At 46.0% G+C, this 19,259-nt stretch overlaps 1 protein-coding gene across 4 annotated transcripts in view; it reads right to left on the bottom strand.

The window, feature by feature from the left end:
- Positions 1–19,010, bottom strand: part of slc2a9l2 (solute carrier family 2 member 9, like 2) — a 127,028-nt gene extending 108,018 nt beyond the window's left edge. The window contains exons 1-2 of one of the 4 annotated variants that reach the window (XM_034586554.1): positions 18,945–19,010; positions 17,996–18,075 (exon numbers count right to left, since the gene is read on the bottom strand). The gene's annotated coding sequence lies outside the window, so the exon portion shown is untranslated. Of the gene's footprint in view, positions 1–409; positions 435–846; positions 945–17,995; positions 18,076–18,944 lie in introns of those variants that run through there. The other 3 variants (XM_034586557.1, XM_034586558.1, XM_034586556.1) reach the window with 3 other exon arrangements.
- Positions 19,011–19,259: the final 249 nt, after the last annotated feature.

Below are 19,259 nucleotides of genomic sequence, written 5' to 3'. Positions count from 1 at the left end.
CTCATGTCTTGCAAATGTGACTCATCCAGCAGATACAGCACAAGGCATTGATTCTAATGTTTAACATATTAAAGATATAAGTGATTAGCAGAGAGAATGTACCTGGATGAGCAACAAGTCACCTCATGTCTACTTCTCGTCAGTATTATCCTGTCCACAAAAATGCAACGAGGATCCACTATAATTTGATATTTACAATGAACACGATACTATTTAATTAGTTAATTCACTGTCCTGTTGCACTACCTGACACAAAAATATGTTTTAAACTGTTTGATACAATCCTACAACCCAGTTACCGACAACCAAATCTTGACCACAACACAAAAACTGATATGTCAGCAAGAAATTAGTTTCCCACAATAAATCTTTTTCTTTACCATATACAAATATCATTGTGGATACTTACTCATGCGCATGTGTCCAATGCTTTCAGGAGGACTAGTGATCAAGCAGTTTTGCCAAAGATTATATAACACTGACAAATGATTAACTCTGATGTCCCTCCCTTGTGTTTTTACACAAAGTTGAGCGGCATCTAGCTTCTCCCCCTTTTGAACAACATCACTTACTTGTGTGGTTGGTTGGTAGTAAACACGGTCCACATGCAGGGGGTAACACATTGTTCTCTGTGTCTGCAGGAGAACATTTGTCTCAGAAACTCTCTCAACAATTAATAAGATCATCTTCATAGAAAAATTGTCTGTCGAAAATCAATAAATCCGCATCTTCTTGCTGCGTGTAAACACGTCGGTCAGACATGTGGACAACAGCTGGATCAAGCATTACCGTAAAGAAAGTAGAAAGTGAAAGTAAAAGTTATTGTGAATAAATCCTGCTTCTTACCTTAAGTAGTGTAAAGTCAGCATCTCACTATGGAGGCCAAATCACCATGCTGCTGATGGAAAATGTATTTTCCTCTATCATAAAAACAAGAGTGCCCATCCCGCTCATCTATGCTCCATTGTTGTGCTGCATTCCTCGGCCGTGTGTAAGCATGAGGAACTGCCCCCCCCTCCCCCCTCCTCCTCGTCATCAGAACAACAGATGTTTCGGATCAGAGTACCAACAGAACAGACCTCATGCTATCGAGGTAGCATGCATGAAGTTATCCCACAGCGATGTGCCGGATGCTAATTTCCTTTAAAATGAAGCAACAACGCTATTGGAGCTATAGCAGGCAAACTATAGCTTGTTACATAAAAGCAGCACAAGAGCTCGCCTTCAACCCCTCAAAAGCCCCTCTCCTCGGGCAGCTTTCCCTCAGATCAATGGCTCCTTTATTCTCCCTTGGCTCAACATAAATCACATTGTTAAAAATGCTGCCTGGCCGCTATCTATATTACAAACATGTGAGCCGTGTGTCTGCCGTATAAAAACGGCTGTAATGAGCACCTATAGTATCATGAACATGGGCCAATAATGTGACATAGCTTGAGTTTGATTGCAGCGGTATGCGCCTGGAGAATTGAGCAACTCTTGAGTAAATGCAAACCCTTCTACTCCCCCCGTGAGTTCGTTTCATTCATTCTGGTCGGTGTTTACATTCCACCGCAGGCTAACGCGCAAGAGGCACAACGCATGCTCGCCGACCAGATACTGTGTGTGGAACGGACTAACCCGGACTCCTTAGTTATTGTCCTCTGCGACTTTAACAAAGGAAATCTCACCCGCGAACTCCCCAAATACAAACAATTTATTAAATGCCCGACCAGAGAGGAGAACATTCTGGATCACTGTTACACCACAGTAAGCAGTGCCTATCACGCCGTCCCCCGGGCTGCACTGGGACTCTCGGACCACGTCATGGTCCATTTGATCCCTGCATACAGGCAGAAACTAAAACTCTGCAAACCTGTTGTGAGGACTTCAAAGCAGTGGACCAGTGAAGCTGTGGAGGATCTTCAGGCGTGCCTGGGGTCTCATTTATCAAACATTGTGTAGGATTCATACTAAAAGTTGTAATGGCTGTTTTTATTCTTGTGCAATGATTAATAGACGAAACAGACATGTATGTAGAGAGATGAATGAACAGATGTGTTTCTCGTGGGTTAACTAACTTTATGAGTTTGGTTAAAGGTAATAGATGTTTATGGCCTTCCTCCTTTTGTTTGACACTTGACAAATGATCACTGCAGGGGTCACTCAAGGGGTTTGATCAGAGGGGTGCAGGGATTTCTTGCGTGTATACAGGACGGGGGTCTTTTGTGTCGTAAACGAAGATAAGGGACCTCTGAGACAGATGGTACATGAAAGGGGTCACTCCAGAGGGCTGAGACAGAGATGGAGACAGGATGTCTATACACCTTGATCATAGATCAAAGAAGTTTATTGATAACCTTTTGCTTCTCTTGGGGAGGGGCTTGTAGTGTATAAAGATGTTCATTCTCCTCTAAATCTTTGCTCATTGTATAATGTCCTTCTGGTGATTTGTACTCTGAGTCCACCTGCAGGTGCGAATTAAACTTACCAAAAAGACAACTGTATGATTTGTGCTTGACTTTACAGAAATTCCCATGACAAAGTGTACGTACGCCCAAAAGCCGGAAATGGCGTATGCCAAAGGAAATTCCGATTTATAAAACCGTGCGCACGCACACCTGAACGCAATGTTCGCTTTATAAATCACAGTCCACCTGGAAACGTTCGTACGTGGATCTGCCTCCAAATCCGCCCTCCACACGCCCACTTTCAACCATAAATGGTCAATGCAAAGCACGGCATGAATATTAAATTATGCTGCTGACCAATGGGTTTCCACCGTGAGTCCTGACGGAGTCACGGCATCAAGCGATGAGAAGAGGAAGCGAAACTTTCTGACACTGACATCGAGGTGTTTGTTAGTCAGGTGGAGGTGAAGAGCGATTTTATGGGACAGCAGTGATGTCACTAATAAAGAAAATACACTGATACTCTGCTGCTGCTGTTAACACAGCGAGTGAGAGTGGAGACGATAGAAAGAACCGAGCCTGAAGTAAAAAAAAGATCACAGATCACAGATCAATAGAATCTATATCAGCTGATCAGACATCGCTGAACCCTCGTTTCCTCCTCATCCTTCCATTCGCATGCACACATCACGCAGAATCACGCAGAATCACGCACCAGTGTCACGGCAGTATTTATTTATTTAGAGCATCGGACTGATTCCCTCACATCAGTGGATCCTCACCTCCTCTCTGGGATATTATTTGGAAAGTGTCTTCATTTCTTGTAAGTGATCTCCAGGTCGCTCTGTGCGCCTGACGGCTCAGTCCCGTTCACTGCAGTGATCTGATGATACTGTTAAGACTAAAAATCTATGTTTTCCTTTTACTATTTGTTAAGACTAAAATCTATGTTTTCTGAATATGTGTCTGTGAAGATGGCAATGAAACTGAACTCTAAACAAGTGCAGTAGGTTGGACAGGGGTGGGGGATGGGGCCGTTTGGGCTGAATCTGAATAGGTGGGAAAATGTGCGGCCTTCACATAGTGACTGATAGTAGCTGTTGCTGGCGGGTTTTAATCTTGAAGTTGATTGTTGTGTGTGGGTGTGTGTGTCACATCGCAGTTCAGTCTTGCACCTGTCTGATAATGCCTGTCTGAGAAGACTGTACATCTGTGGCAGACAATAAACTGTACTTTAACTTGTTCTAATACCTAACTTACAATATTACAGCATAAACTCCATTAGCTTTATTCCAAAAATCACACATAGATGAATGCACTGTTTTCTTAAAAAATACTGACATACCCTTAGAAAGAATTCAAGCAGCGGCCACTAGGGTCTGAAGGACAGATAGGAACATGTGCATGCCATACTGAAAGCTCACAAGCTGTCAGCCGATTCAAGGCTTGTTTTAAAACACCAAACCAAACACTGTCAGAATGTGAAGATTTGTCCCAGCGACTGTCAAAGGAGGGACGAAACTGGAGCGGCTTCTCATCATTGACAAATTCCAGTGCCTTGAGGCTGGGACCAGCCTGTGCACTAGCCACGTGACTCCCCCTCCTGCTGAAGTTCTACCTATTATTATAAATATTGCACCCACCGTCTGCTCGGGGCGACTCTTGACTTCCCTGGCGGTATTAGGCGGCTTGCGGGTTGTACGTTGAGTGCCCATAGCTATGTAGTAGCTGTTCATTGCTTCTAAATAAATACTTTCTTGAACCAGACCGACTCTACCATCTCTACCTAAGGAAAAAAGAACACGACAACTTTTGGTGACCCCGACGTGATCCTGTAGGGAACTTTTGACCAGAAAGGCCGGAACCCAAAGTCGAGGCCGCTCCGATCGATTCTCTACATACTCACAAGGCGCCAACTTAAAAGGTAAGCAGAAACCTGTTAAAACAAATTCTGCATTAGTTATATAGACATTGATATAGATTGTGAGTGTGCGGAGAGGAGAAAAGGAGGTAAACTATACCGTTCTGTGTTTTATGGAAGCAATGAGGGGCTATGTCAAATAAACAGAGGTCTGGGACCCTGTGAAAGGTCAGGGACCTTGTGTGGGGTCCGGGACCCTGTCTTGGCTCAGAAGAAACAAGATCAAAGCGAGGTCAAGGACCTGCGCGGGACGGGCGCCACACCCTGTGACGCACGAACCCTTAAAACTAATTCAGATTGGAGAAAAGACAGACGATTCAAGCAATAGATTGCATCCGTGCAACCTAATCTGGGATTAGGGTGTGAACTGGAGGAAGGGGCTACCGGCACTGACGAGTGAGGAGCTTAACTAGCCAGACACACCGTTGCTTGAATCGGGCACAAATTAAAAGATGCCGGGACCATAACGTGTTACGAGGACTGACAGATGAAGTAACTGACTAGAATAAAAAGACTGACAGAGACCAAAAAACTGACAACATAAAAAATATAAGATTTAAGAGGTCTGAATGTGTGGGTATTTATTAAATACTAAACAATAGCGATTTGGAGATTGATTAAAGAACTTAAGGTAACTAAAAAGTGTGGGTAATGGAACTGATCCGAGTAGTCCTAATATGAACTTCATGTAAAGGAACTATGGTGACACAGCACTAAGTTTGATACAAATGTGAATGAAAGTGTGTGTGTGGAAAACGAGAGAGAACCAAATTAGGAGATAACAAGAGGAAGGTCACCCGGCTGACAGAGACAGAATAAATAACGAAATAAGACAAATAGAGCGAGGACGCCATCTGGTGGCAGATAAAATAAAGTACAACTAGCGGTGTACGCCTGCCATCTGGGGGCTGATAAAGGGTATTACAGCTAGGGATAAAACAAGGACGCCACCTGGGGGACCAAGGAACATCACAGCTCGGGTTGCAACTGGGTTGACATTATTGGATTGGCTTGTGTTCTTCATTTTGGTTTTTGATTGGTTGGTTTTATTAATTTTTTGATTTTAATTATTTTTGATTATTTTTTAAGAAAAAATATTTTTCCCACTAAGAGACATTGGGGAACTCTTTACAGTTGGAGATACACACCCTTGACATACAGATACACACATTATAGCAACATGTCACAGCACTAGAAAAACATCAGGTAACTGACAATTGGAGGATCTGGTTTCCTCTGAGGCTGTACCTTCTGCTTTGAATACTGATGTATTGATAAGGGTGTGGTGCTGGACATATAAATAAACAACTAAATAAACCAACATATAAATAAGCCAACATATAAACAAACCAATAAATAAACAAACATATAAACAAACAAACAAATAAACCAACATATAAATAAACAAATAAATAAACCAACATATAAATAAACAAGTAAACAACATATAAACAAACAAACAAATAAATAAATTATATAGGGATATAAAATAGATAAATAAATTAAAATTAAAAAAGTGCGTTTTTATCCCGAATCATGGCCGCCGCCCCCGTCTCGACCCTCACCACCCTCAAAATTGGCAGACATAGTGGAAAGCAGGGTTGTGTCAGCAGTACTAGTAAAAGATCGAGAATCCACGAGAAAACAAATTCGGGAATACTTTGCAGAATGGACAGATCTAGGATTCCTGTCAAAAGAGCCTGAGGCCCCGCCCCTGACGGCCCTGCCTTAGGGAAAATAATAAGCCTGATAAAAAGCCGCCACGTAGTGGCAGCTGCAGACTACACTAGTGTAGGAAGTCCGACCTGGGGACTGAGAAAACAAAATGGGACAAGGCTCAGAACAAATATCTGATAGTGACGCCATGACCAACGTGATGAAGAAATACTCTCCCAGTACCACAAACCCTCCGGTCACCACAAACCCAGCCCTCCCCTCTTACACTCCCTCTGCACCCCCTGCTCCAGCCACCAGCCTGTACCCAGTCATCCCCGACCTCCCCTATATGACAACACTGGTTGCAGCTCAAAGCCACCACTACAAGCCCCTGTTTTCCACATCACAGTGGAGAGGTGAACCTGGAAAGTGAGGTCATGGATACAGCAGAAAAAGCTCATCAAGAGCTGAGGGAACACGTGGTGTGCCTGACAGAGCGGGTGAAAGACTTAGAAAGAGAAACAGAAGAGGAGACCGAATCTGAGAACCACTCAGAAAAGGAGGCGGAGCAGCCATCCCTCAGCTATGGACCCACCCCCAATTATTTCATCCACACCCCGCAGGAGCCCATACAAAGAAACAGACAGGTCACTTAAGTACGGACCTGATCTTCCACATGCCCCCCCACAACCAATTATCCTCCCCCTTCCAGGAGTACTACCTCTCAAGGAGGAAGCATCTATTCCACCACAGGATCAGACAATGCAAGAACAACCTCCATTCCGATCAGAGGAAAATTCGTGGGATGATAGAGGAGCCTGTCCTGAAGTACGCTGCCACCACTGGCCGCTGCGATGCCCTCTCCCCCCGCCAGCCGCACTAGGGCCAAAGACCCTTTTGACTCCCAGCAACCTGCCCGTGGAAACTCCCTCTTCAAGCTCCACTGCGGCTGGGGCCCTCGGGGCAACCTCTTTTCCTACCATATACCATGAAGGACTTAACCAGCCTAATTAACAGCCTCCCCCCACTGACAAAAGGCGCCGATAACTGGATCAGGAACCTGGTGACCTTAACAGCTGGCGACCCGCTGTGCCTCGGAGACTACAGGGGACTGATCACACGACAAGGAGGGGCACATGTCTGTAACGAAATAATGACGGCAGCAGGGTTGGCAGACTTCCCCGACCGAAGCCCCCTGACGACCTGTGCAGGCCCACTGCACGATGCCATGAGGGCCCTTTACCCGGTACAGTTAGACCCACGGGCTTTAGGCTCCATCACCCTAAAAGAAGGGGAAGATTTGAACACCTACCTGGACAGGGCCAGCAAACTCTGGATGGAAGCAATGGGGACCAGACACGACGTATCAGACACCACCCTTATTCTCTGGCGCCGCCAGGTGGTGAGTGGGCTTCCTGAAACAGTCCAAGAAAACCTAGAAGACGTCCTTAACCTGGACACCCAGACCGAACCAGACTGGAGACGCACTGTGGCACATAATCTCACCAAATATCGGCGACAGGAAAAAACTGAGGCCGACGAAGACAAGGCTCTCGCCAGACAGCTACTAAAGGCCCAACTGGCAGAGAAGAGGCAGACGTCAACAGCAACAAGAAAAACAAGCCCCTTAACCAAATGGCAGTCATGTCAGGATTACATTTGGAGATAGCAGAGGCAGTAGCACAGGCTATGAAAACCGAAAGAGTCAATCAACCCCCGGTCGCCCTGCAGCCCCCACCTCCCTGCTACAATCAGGGGGGGCAGGGTCCCCCTCCGTTCCGACCAAGACGAGGGTACGGCCGTGGTCAGTACAGAGGTCAAAACAGAGGAGACCCCTATACCGGATGCTTCATATGCAGCCAACTTGACCACTGGGCCCGAGACTGCCCTCATGTGGAGCAAAGAGGAATACCAGCCCCCTACAGAGGACAAGGCCCCCAGTACGGAGGCCCCCCAGGACGAGGCAGAGGGAGAAGCATGCCCCCGCAACCACACCAGATGCCATCTTCCGCCTGGGAATACGGCCACGGGTATGACCAATGAAGTTGCCCAGTGTCCACAGCAGGTCACATTGTGCCCCCCCGAATTTGACCCTATAGTGACCTGTAACATCAATGGAGAGCCCATCCCCTTCATGGTCGACACGGGAGCAACAATATCATGTATAAATACAGACCAGTACCCACTTTCGAACAAATCCCTCACTGTCATTGGCTTTTCAGGAAAGAAACAGTCACAGTCATATACCCTTCCACTAACGGTACAGATGAAAAACAACAAACCCAACATCAGTTCCTCCACGCCCCATCTTGTCCAGTCAACCTCTTGGCAAGAGATCTTCTCTCCAAATTTGGAATCACCATCTACTGCACTAAAGACGGACTCCGACTTCAGATTCCAGGAGAGGAAACACCAGACCCCCTCCATCACAGAATCCTGTACATGGCCCCCTCATACACCCCGGATGTCCCGACCACCAAAGTTTTTTGGACAAGACTCCTCTCACCTCAAATTGACACACCCGAAATTCATCGGTGTTTCATGGAATGGAAGCCATGGCTCATGACCCTACACCCTTACCACCCACCCCCAGACCCCTTACACTGCACATACAACTACCTGCCAGAGATGGATGAGACATATGAGGATGGATGGGAGGAAGAAAAGGAGGGTGACACTGAAACCATACAAGTCACTGACATTTACGTCGGACCGGAGGGAGTCGCTGCACATTGCAAGCTTTCAGAAGAACAAAGTCTTTGGTATGCACTACAAGACGGCAGCACCTCACATCACACTGGCCATGGGGGTGGGATACGAAGCTAGATCCATGGGGCCTATGGTAAGACCTCCCTTTCTATCGCCTGGAACCCCACACAAGCCCCTCAACTTTGTGTCTCCCCTTGTGGACTGAGGTGGAAAATTCACCACAAGGGTCAGAACACTGGCATCTGCGAAAAACAGGACCTGGACAGGGATCACGGAAGAGAACACACTGACCACCCTGATGCATCCATATGTTAACCCATATTCCATTATCCCTATGGACCACACCCACATGACGTTGGTCATGTGCCACAACATCAGGTAACAGTCAAAATCAAACATGGTGTATACCCCGTTTGGCGGCCCCAATACCGTCTCAAACCTGAGCAAGTGGAAGGAATAAAAAACACAATAGATGGCCTACTGGAAGCCGGAGTCATACTCCCTACGCGCTCTCCATGGAACACCCCTCTCCTCCCAGTCCCCAAAGCAGGAGGCAGGGGATGGAGAATGGTTCATGACCTCAGAGCCATTAATGACGCCACAGAACCTACAGGCTGTCCAGTACCCGATCCTTACCTGGCCCTACAGAACCTGAACCCGTCTCACCAGTTTTTCACAGTCATAGACTTAGCCAACGCCTTCTTCTGCCTCCCGCTGGATCCAGACTCACAAGCCATGTTTGCATTTACGTACCAAGGACAACAGTACACTTACTCCAGGATGCCCCAAGGATTCCGAGACAGCCCCGGGATTTTCAATAGGGCTCTCAAACAGGACCTACAAGACATGACCTGGCCAGAGGGCACTATGCTCCTCCAATATGTGGACGACCTGTTACTGGCAGCCCCCAACATCACCACCTGCCTCCAAACCACGCACGCGTTACTGCGTCAATTGGCGACCTGTGGATACAAGGTCAACAAGGACAAGGTCCAAGTCTGCAGGCGGAACGTCACCTTCTTAGGAAGAATGATCTCGGCCAACAGTGTGACGCTTACCAACTCACAAAGGACCTCCATTCTCAACCATGGACAACCAACAACGGTGCAACAGATGCTGGCCTTTCTAGGCCTCACTGGCTACAGCCGTAACCACGTACCACGATACGTGGACCTCACACAACCTCTAAGACATTGTGGCTGCAGCGGGCAACAGAAACCTCACATCACCCCTGAAATGGACTGTTGCCGCAGAAGAAGCCTTTACCGCCATCAAACAGGCGCTTGCCCATGCTGCAAGTTTGGCTTCACCTGATTACGATGCAGACTTTCACTTAGATGTTTCCGAAACAGGAGCGGTGGTGAATGCGGTCCTGTTTCAGAAAAAGGAGGGAACGAGAAATGTGCTGATGTACCACAGTTCCAGGCTGGACTCCATAGAAAGAGGACAAACTGCATGCGCCAGGTACATGGCCGCGCTAACAAAGGCCGTTACAAAGACCAGCCACATTGTTATGTGTCACCCCCTAAAAGTCAACTCGGACCACGGCATCACTGCGTTCCTGAACTCTAAAGCATTTACTTTTTCACCAGCCCGAAAAATCAAAATCTCCCAGGTGCTCAAACAGCCTCACATCACCTTCGAATCCAAACCCATCAACATGGCTAATGGAATGACATCGGACACACACGCCCCACATAACTGTGAGGCCCTCTCCCAAGAAGAGATCAAGCTCAGAGAAGATCTCCAATCCGAACCACTAGAACAACCTGATTTGACACTGTTCACCGACGGCTGCTGCTACAAAGGAGAACACGGAAACGTGGCCGCCTACGCCGTCGTGGAACAGACACGACGGAAACATACTACTCGAACCTCAGGCATCATCCCTCAGCCAGCCTCAGCCCAACTAGCAGAGATAGTGGCCCTCACTGAAGCCTTGAAACTGGCAGAAGGAAGAAAAGTGAACATCTACACAGACTCAGCTTATGGACATGGGGCCATACATCTGGACGGACCTCAATGGATCAGACGAGGGTTCCTGACTGCTGCACATACCCCAGTCAAACATGCGGCTGCACTACAAGAACTGATCAAAGCAGTCTTGGGACCAGACCAAGTTGCAGTCATGAAGTGTAAAGGACACAAGAGACTCAGCAACAGCATCGCACAAGGAAATGATGCAGCGGATGCCGCGGCCAAAGAGGCAGGAGGATATCAGAAACAATTGATGGTAATATCACAAGACCCCATACCATCACTCACCGAAGATGACATTGCCACCATGCAAGAACAAGGAGGACCATACGAACACAGTCAATGGTTGAACCATGGAGCATCGAAAGATGTAAAAGGCCTATGGAGAGCACACAACGGACAGTTAGCTGTCCCAGCCAAACTAGTCCAGATACTGCTCAAACAGGCCCATGGACCTACACACAGCAGTAGGAAACAGACTCAGATGAACATGGAAACAATCTGGTGGCATCCATACATGGTAGCCCTGGTAGAGAACTTTGTACACGAATGCGATACATGCAATGCACACAACCCTAAAAAACCATACAAGTGCCCCATGGGTCGTTTCCCTGTTCCTGATGCGCCATTCAAAGAAATATGCATTGATTTCACAGATATGGGCGCTGACCTCCGAGTACAGGGATATAGGTACATGTTGGTAATGGTAGACAGATACACCAAATGGCTCGAAGCAATACCCTGTCGACGAGAGGACGCTAAAACAGTGATTAAATGGTTAAGAAATGAACTCATACCCAGGTATGGAGTTCCCCGAGTTATCAGATCAGACAACGGGTCCCACTTCACCAACAAACATCTAGCTACGGTAGAAGCCGCACTAGGGATCACGCATCGATTTGGTTCAGTATATCACCCCCAGTCGCAAGGATTGGTAGAAAGAGCAAACCAGACATTAAAAAGGAAGATAGCCAAAGCATGTCACAACACCTCACTCACATGGGTAGAAGCACTGCCCTTGGCGCTCATGTCAATGAGAAGTTCATGCAATGGTGTCACCCATCTGTCCCCCCATGAGCTTCTCACGGGACGGCCCATGCCAGGGCCTCCTCGAGACCCTAGTTATGGACCCGGGTTGGATGTATGTAAGGAGAAATGGACTGACTACATGAAAGCCTTGACTAATCTTACTGAGGTTTTGTCTGCACAGGTCCAGGCGGCTGCTGGACGTTCTGTCGAGACCCCCACGGAGACTCCTATTCCAGTAAAACCAGGTGATTGGGTGAGGGTCAAAGTTCACAAGAGAAAGTGGCTTGACCCTAGGTGGACAGGACCTTGGGAGGTAACAGAGTGTACCTCACATGCGATCCGAGTAAAAGGAAAAACAGGAGCAATTTGGCACCACCTCACACATTGTGCACCCACTGACCCACCTTCTCGGTCTTTACGAGAAGTAGCTATTGATTTGGCCGGCTCCTCCTCAAAATCTTAAAGTAATACATTGACCACAAAAGGAGGGTCTATCTGTATGTCTTGTCTGGATTATTTCCAAATATAAGCTTGTATACTCTACTTTAAACTCAGCTACGCACCTCAGCATACACACCATGAATATGTATCAACGGCTACAAGTTGGGCGCCGAGGGGGCACCTGGGGAAACGGACAGATTTTGGCGTGTGCTATACTAATCACTTTTGTGTTTATGGTTCCCTTCATTCTATGGGAGCTGGGCTCCATGTCTCCACAACCACGCTCATCCGATGACAACTTCACCTCTTCCACCCCGACCAACTACACACCCAACCCCCGTCCCACTACAGGTCCAGCTTACCACCGGGCCCGTAGGCAAATATCTATTCCACAAAAAGACCCCTACGAGGCTAAAATTCAGATCATTGCTCATTCAGACCACACCACCGTAGTTTCCTTCGACTTATGTAACGTCATTAGTTGTGGGAAAATACCCAAGCCTACCAAGGATATGACATTTACCTTTGTGCTCTGCCCGGACACCCCAATGAACTCACTCAAAACCAGTGGTGTGGCAGCTGGAGCCACGTTTTGTGGAACACAGGCCCCAAGGGTTACACCCACAGATACAATGCACAAACCCCCTTAGGACAGCTCCAAAGAAACATCACCCTCACCCGGAGGATCACGCCTGCCGGTTCCCGACAATAGTCTCTTAATGACTCTTAAACATCTCCACTATAGCAAATTGACTAAAAGAGCCGCACCAACAAGTCCTTATTATTTGTTTTAGGAGTAGACATGACAGGAGCTGACCCAATGGGCATCATTAGGGTAGACGTCCGTTCCTCCTCCCCTAGAACTCAGCCTTCCCCTTCCCCGTCTGGTAACTCTACTACTAGCGCCACAAACTCTCCCCCTGAATCCACCTTACCACCACCATCCCCCAGCTCCCCTGATGTACAATATTATGACTCAAATACCGTTGAAGATGTGGTAGAAATAGAGACTGGATACAATGATGAAAACATATGGCTAAAATGGGTCCACTTTACCGCCGTTCCCAAAACCTCACTAATTGTATAGTCTGCAGTCAGCCCCGGCCCACCTTAACCACCACCCCGGCCCCACTACTGATAGACTCGGATCGACCCGGTTTTGATTGCATGTATGGCTTACACATGGGAGCCAGTCCCGCCCACTGTTCTACTCTCAGTCATCTCTTTCCCCCGGCGCCAAACAACACGCTGCCCCCTACATTTACTCCAGTAAAGGGAAATTACACGTGTCTGACTAAAAAAGGTAACTCAACTCACAGAGAGATGGGGTCGATACCGTCCCCTGGTGTTCTAGAACCATCAATGTTACCGACTGGCACAACGCCACACAGCTGGGTGGGCCCGCAGTGACCTCTTCTGGTACTGTGGAGGAAAACGCTTGAGGAACCGCCTTCCTTCAAAGTGGAAGGGTTCCTGCACACTTGTTCAATTGGCCATGCCCCTGACTACCTCTCTCCCCGCCCAGAAACACCCACTAGCACCCGTCGACGAAGAACTACGCACTTTGACTTAAATAAGGACTCACCCACATACATAGACGCCATAGGGATTCCTCGGGGTGTTCCAGACCAATATAAATTAGTGGATCAAGTTGCAGCGGGATTTGAGTCTATCTGGATATGGGTAACTCCCAACAAAAACGTGGATCGCATTAACTACATCCATTTCAATTTCCAACGCCTCACCAACCTTACTCGCGACGCCATAACAGGCCTATCCGAACAGCTCGCCCCTACGTCCCTTATGGTCACACAGAACCGAATGGCCCTAGACCTCCTGCTGGCAGAAAAGGGTGGGTGTGCACTATGATAGGGAGTTCTTGTTGTACATTTATCCCCAGCAATACCGCCCCTGATGGCTCAGTGACCAGGGCTCTCTCCGCCTTACGCACCATGGCACAGGACATGGCCGCAGACTCTGGAATTAACAACCCCCTACAGAATTGGATGAACACTGCATTCGGCAAATGGAAAGGGCTAATTGCATCCTGCCTCCTCTCCCTAGCTATCTTTTCAGCTATCCTAGTCACCTGTGGCTGCTGCTGCATCCCTTGCTTTAGGACCTTGCTCAACCGACTCATCACCACGGCGCTGACCAAGGAAACCATGCCCCCTCCCCCACCCTATCAGTTGCTTTGTTGGTGGTGATGATGATGATGAGTTTGCATTGGATGAGATGGAGGTTGGGGAGTTCGTGGATAATCCCCAGTAAGTTGTTCACACCATGAAATGGTGTGAAAGGAGGGATTTGTTAAGACTAAAATCTATGTTTTCCTTTGAATATTTGTTAAGACTAAAATCTATGTTTTTCTGAATATGTGTCTGTGAAGATGGCAATGAAACTGAACTCTAAACAAGTGCAGTAGGTTGGACAGGGGTGGGGGATGGGGCCGTTTGGGCTGAATCTGAATAGGTGGGAAAATGTGCGGCCTTCACATAGTGACTGATAGTAGCCGTTGCTGGCGGTTTTAATCTTGAAGTTGATTGTTGTGTGTGGGTGTGTGTGTCACATCGCAGTTCAGTCTTGCACCTGTCTGGATAATGCCTGTCTGAGAAGACTGTACATCTGTAGCAGACAATAAACTGTACTTTAACTTGTTCTAATACCTAACTTACAATATTACAGCATAAACTCCATTAGCTTTATTCCAAAAATCACACATAGATGAATGCACTGTTTTCTTAAAAAATACTGACATACCCTTAGAAAGAATTCAAGCAGCGGCCACTAGGGTCTGAAGGACAGATAGGAACATGTGCATGCCATACTGAAAGCTCACAAGCTGTCAGCCGATTCAAGGCTTGTTTTAAAACACCAAACCAAACACTGTCAGAATGTGAAGATTTGTCCCAGCGACTGTCAAAGGAGGGACGAAACTGGAGCGGCTTCTCATCATTGACAAATTCCAGTGCCTTGAGGCTGGGACCAGCCTGTGCACTAGCCACGTGACTCCCCCTCCTGCTGAAGTTCTACCTATTATTATAAATATTGCACCCACCGTCTGCTCGGGGCGACTCTTGACTTCCCTGGCGGTATTAGGCGGCTTGCGGGTTGTACGTTGAGTGCCCATAGCTATGTAGTAGCTGTTCATTGCTTCTAAATAAATACTTTCTTGAACCAGACCGACTCTACCATCTCTACCTAAGGAAAAAAGAACACGACAATACACGCGCAGTGTTAGAAGATATTATTAAAACCTATTAATGACTCGGCTCCGTAACTCCGCTGTTAAATGGAATCTAAACGTAATTTGCTGTAAATTGATTTATATATGTTTTAATTAAAAGGTTCGTGTGGAACAGATATGTGGCGCGATCAAAACTAAGCTGTTGGTTTTAATGTAAATGATGAATTGGATCAATAATCTGGCTTCAGTTCACCACCTCACGTCTGTGTCGCCACTTTCCCGTCTCCAAAACGTTCGTACGCATGGGTCAGAGTTTGCGTGGAAATACGCAAATTTTCCCGTCAAGTTTGTTTTTATAAATCCCAACGTTTGCGTGAGAAGTGGCGTACGCACGTTTCAGGCCCCGTTTTGTGCGTACGCAACGGTGATAAATGAGACCCCTGGACTGTACAGATTGGGAGGTGTTCAGGACTGCTACAAACAGTCTGGACGAGTACACAGAGGCTGTGACTTCTTATATCAGCTTCTGTGAGGACAGCTGTGTTCCATCACGCACCAGGGTGTGTTACAACAATGACAAACCCTGGTTCACAGCCAAACTCAAAAAGTTAAGGTTGGAGAAGGAAGAGGCGTTCAGGAGTGGGGACAGAGACAGGTTTATAGAGTCAAAATACAGGTTTAGCAAGGAGGTGAGAGAAGCTTAACGTCTGTACTCTACACCTGCATCATCGAGTCCATCCCTGAGGCGTGCAGGTAAGATTGTGGCCGATCCTTCCCACCCGGGTCACAAACTCTTCGAGGTACTTCCCTCCGGCAGGAGGCTGCGGTCCATCAGGACCAAAACCTCACGCCACAAGACCAGCTTCTTCCCGGCTGCAGTTGGCCCTATCAACAAGGCCGGGACCCCCACCTGACTTGGACTCTTATCCCGCCCCACGCCTCAAGTCTGTGTTACATTAACACACATTACATTACATTGCACATTGCACATTCACATTGCACTCCTGTTTTGCATTTTGCATTTTACTTTTTACTTTACTTTTTATTTTATATATTGTTTTTTTTTCTTATGTGTAGTACTGTATTGTGTTTTTATGTTTTTATGTTCATTGTATGCACCTATATACCAAGGCAAATTCCAGGTAGGTGTAAACCTACTTGGCAATAAATACATTCTGATTCTGATTCTGATTCTGAAATGCAGTTTGCTTATTTTTTTTTAACTGTGCTGAGGAAACATCTGGGTCAGGACCAGAAGCAAAAAGATATGGACAAATGATAAAACTCAGGCATGTAAGGTGAACACCCCCTTTGGGACCTCCTCTCACCCCAGGTATAAGGTTCCCTGGGGTGTGGGTAGACCTCGCAATGGGAAAATAATCCACGGGTTTAGAGCATATCAAACCACTGAATGTAGAGAAGAAAACAAAGAAAATGTTTTTTTATACATTTCATTTTCAATTCAATAGACGGGTATGTATGCCATAATTTTTTATAGCACAAATCGTGCACTATATATGTCTATGTTGCGACCTAGGAATTATTGAACTTAATAACTTATACTGAGAAAGTAATAAGTCAGACTGTCAAGCAGAATATGTACTTAAATCTTTTCTAATGCATTATTTAATCTATCTCTCTCGTATATTGGTATTACTACTTCTACAGGGGTAAATTGTACTAATGTTTGAGCGACACAGTAATTAGACATCAGTTCCGCTTTATGGCAGTGATGTAAATCAGTCTGTTGACGTTGTGTGCTTGTGTTGAGTCCGGCTGTCGTGTGGAGAAGGTGGCTTCAAAAATAAATAATACAGGACCAGGGAGAATAAAGTGCCGAACAGAAGACGGAGTCCTGTCTGTTTACGGGGACAACAAACTACAGACCTGATCCTATGCCAGTTACACCTAAATCCTATGCTTCTCTACTCATATATGCACAGCTCTGGATTCATTATCTATATTGTTCAGCGTTGAACGTGCACAGTCTACTGACGGTCATATCGTACGAGCAAGGAGCAAACAAGCTTCTGTGTCATGGGACTGCTTCTTGTTTGAAAGTCATGGTGCTCAGTTAAATGAGGTGAAATGCACACAAGAGATAGAAAATGATCTCATAGGGAAGCAAAACAACTATGTTGAGACGCAGAACGGCACAAAGAGACCCTAAACAACTTCAGAGAGTACGATGCAAAACAACCACAGAGAGACAACAAAATGATCATAAAGAGACACCATCAGAGAAACAATCCAAAATGACCCTAAGGAGACACAAAACATATTCATCTGCGTCAGGAGGGGTGGGGATCTCCTTTCTCATAATCTATGTAAACAACACTGTCAACTCCAGTGTATGGTTTAGTCATGTGTCCTCATGTGCTAGTACCCAAAAATAACACTGATTCTAACAAATTTTACAAAGTTCTTTCCACAGGCGTGTACTAGTTTGTTTTACAGACCTGTTTTTTCTTCCTGCTGCTCGTGGCACAGTCATTATAGCTGATGTCAGAAGCTGTGTTAACATTGATTTTCCCGCTCTGTCTGAAACCCACCGACCCGTAAACTGACCCCAGAGGATTGTTTGCATTGCTGTGTCTCCATACATGTGTTGTAATGAATAGATGGAAAGCTCCTCTCAACAGGCTCATTCATTCTGTAAGAAACAACGGGAGAAAAGAAACTCACTGACCAATCTGACGACTCTCAGCATCCAACCCAGAACTTTATGGCCGAATCCTCACAACCACAGCGACATCAAGAATGTACTGTAATTAAAAAGATGCCATTATCACATGAGAGCTATCCGGCTTAACTTAATTTACTGAAGCTGGACATGAACAAAAGTGGTCGGAGCCAGTGTGGACTGCTGCAGAAAGAGGGCCCCTTCCTTTTCAAGCAGTAACTTCAGACATAAGGAGTGTGTGTGTGTGTGACATTAGACTGCTGCTTTAAAACACACTCAGTGTTTAGCAGATCACTAAATATATAATGATTTGGCAGCTTAAAATGCATTTGGCTGTAGTGTTGTCATTGATTCATCATTCATTTTAACTCCAGTCCATTTAAAAATGTATGAAGACTTTAAGTTTTTTTTTTCAGCATACTTTGATGCAAAGCCACAGATCCTTTAGTTTGAAAACACATCCTAAAAAAGAATTCATAATTTGGAGACAGAATTTCCTCAATTTCCTCTATTGCAGCCCTGTTGTTAACAAATTGAATATAGAGTTCGTACTTGACCTTGAAAATCTCTTTTTAAACTCTTTTGGTCAAATTGAATATAGCACATTTAACAGCACTGAACCGGCTAAAAATATGAATTGAAAATGAATATAAAAATATATATAAAAAAGTGAGATTAATATTTAAAAAACCATCATAAATATTTGAGAAATAAAATATTGCCCAATACCATGATGAAATTAAGTTCTCAAACTCAACTGGAATTTAGAGCCAGTGAGAATTAGTAGGTTTCAAGCAATGATTTCAACACTTCTAGGGTCGTCCATACAAACTAAGGATAAGGAAATCAGCAGCTTGGCAGAAAGAGGAAGGCTGGTGCGTACAATCTAATAAAGAAACGCTAAATTCTACTCCTACAGCCCATTTACATGAATGTTTGGATCACACTTACCGTTGTATCTTTTCTCACAGTTTCCTTTACTCAGCTGTGGTTCATCCCAGCACAGAAGATGTTGTGCACCATGTTTTGCTCCCAGATATTTGATCCACCTTCCTCCACCCTGAGGCAGCAGGAGAGGAAAGAAACTGAACTTGAGATTATAAAGCAAACAGAACTTAATGCCCAAAGCTGAACTCAAACATTACACATAGGAGCGTTCACGCACAGGTTTGCGCATGTCCTTTGCATTGACCTCCATTCATTGTGGACAGCCTGACCAAAGCCTAATCACTAACCTAAACCATGACCAATTCATGCTCAGCTCTG

This window comes from Hippoglossus hippoglossus, chromosome 5 (assembly GCF_009819705.1).
Source record: "Hippoglossus hippoglossus isolate fHipHip1 chromosome 5, fHipHip1.pri, whole genome shotgun sequence".
NCBI classification, from domain to species: Eukaryota; Metazoa; Chordata; class Actinopteri; order Pleuronectiformes; family Pleuronectidae; genus Hippoglossus; species Hippoglossus hippoglossus.
The sequence above is the reverse complement of the archived record's forward strand: the minus strand, read 5'-3'. Positions and strand labels throughout refer to the sequence as shown.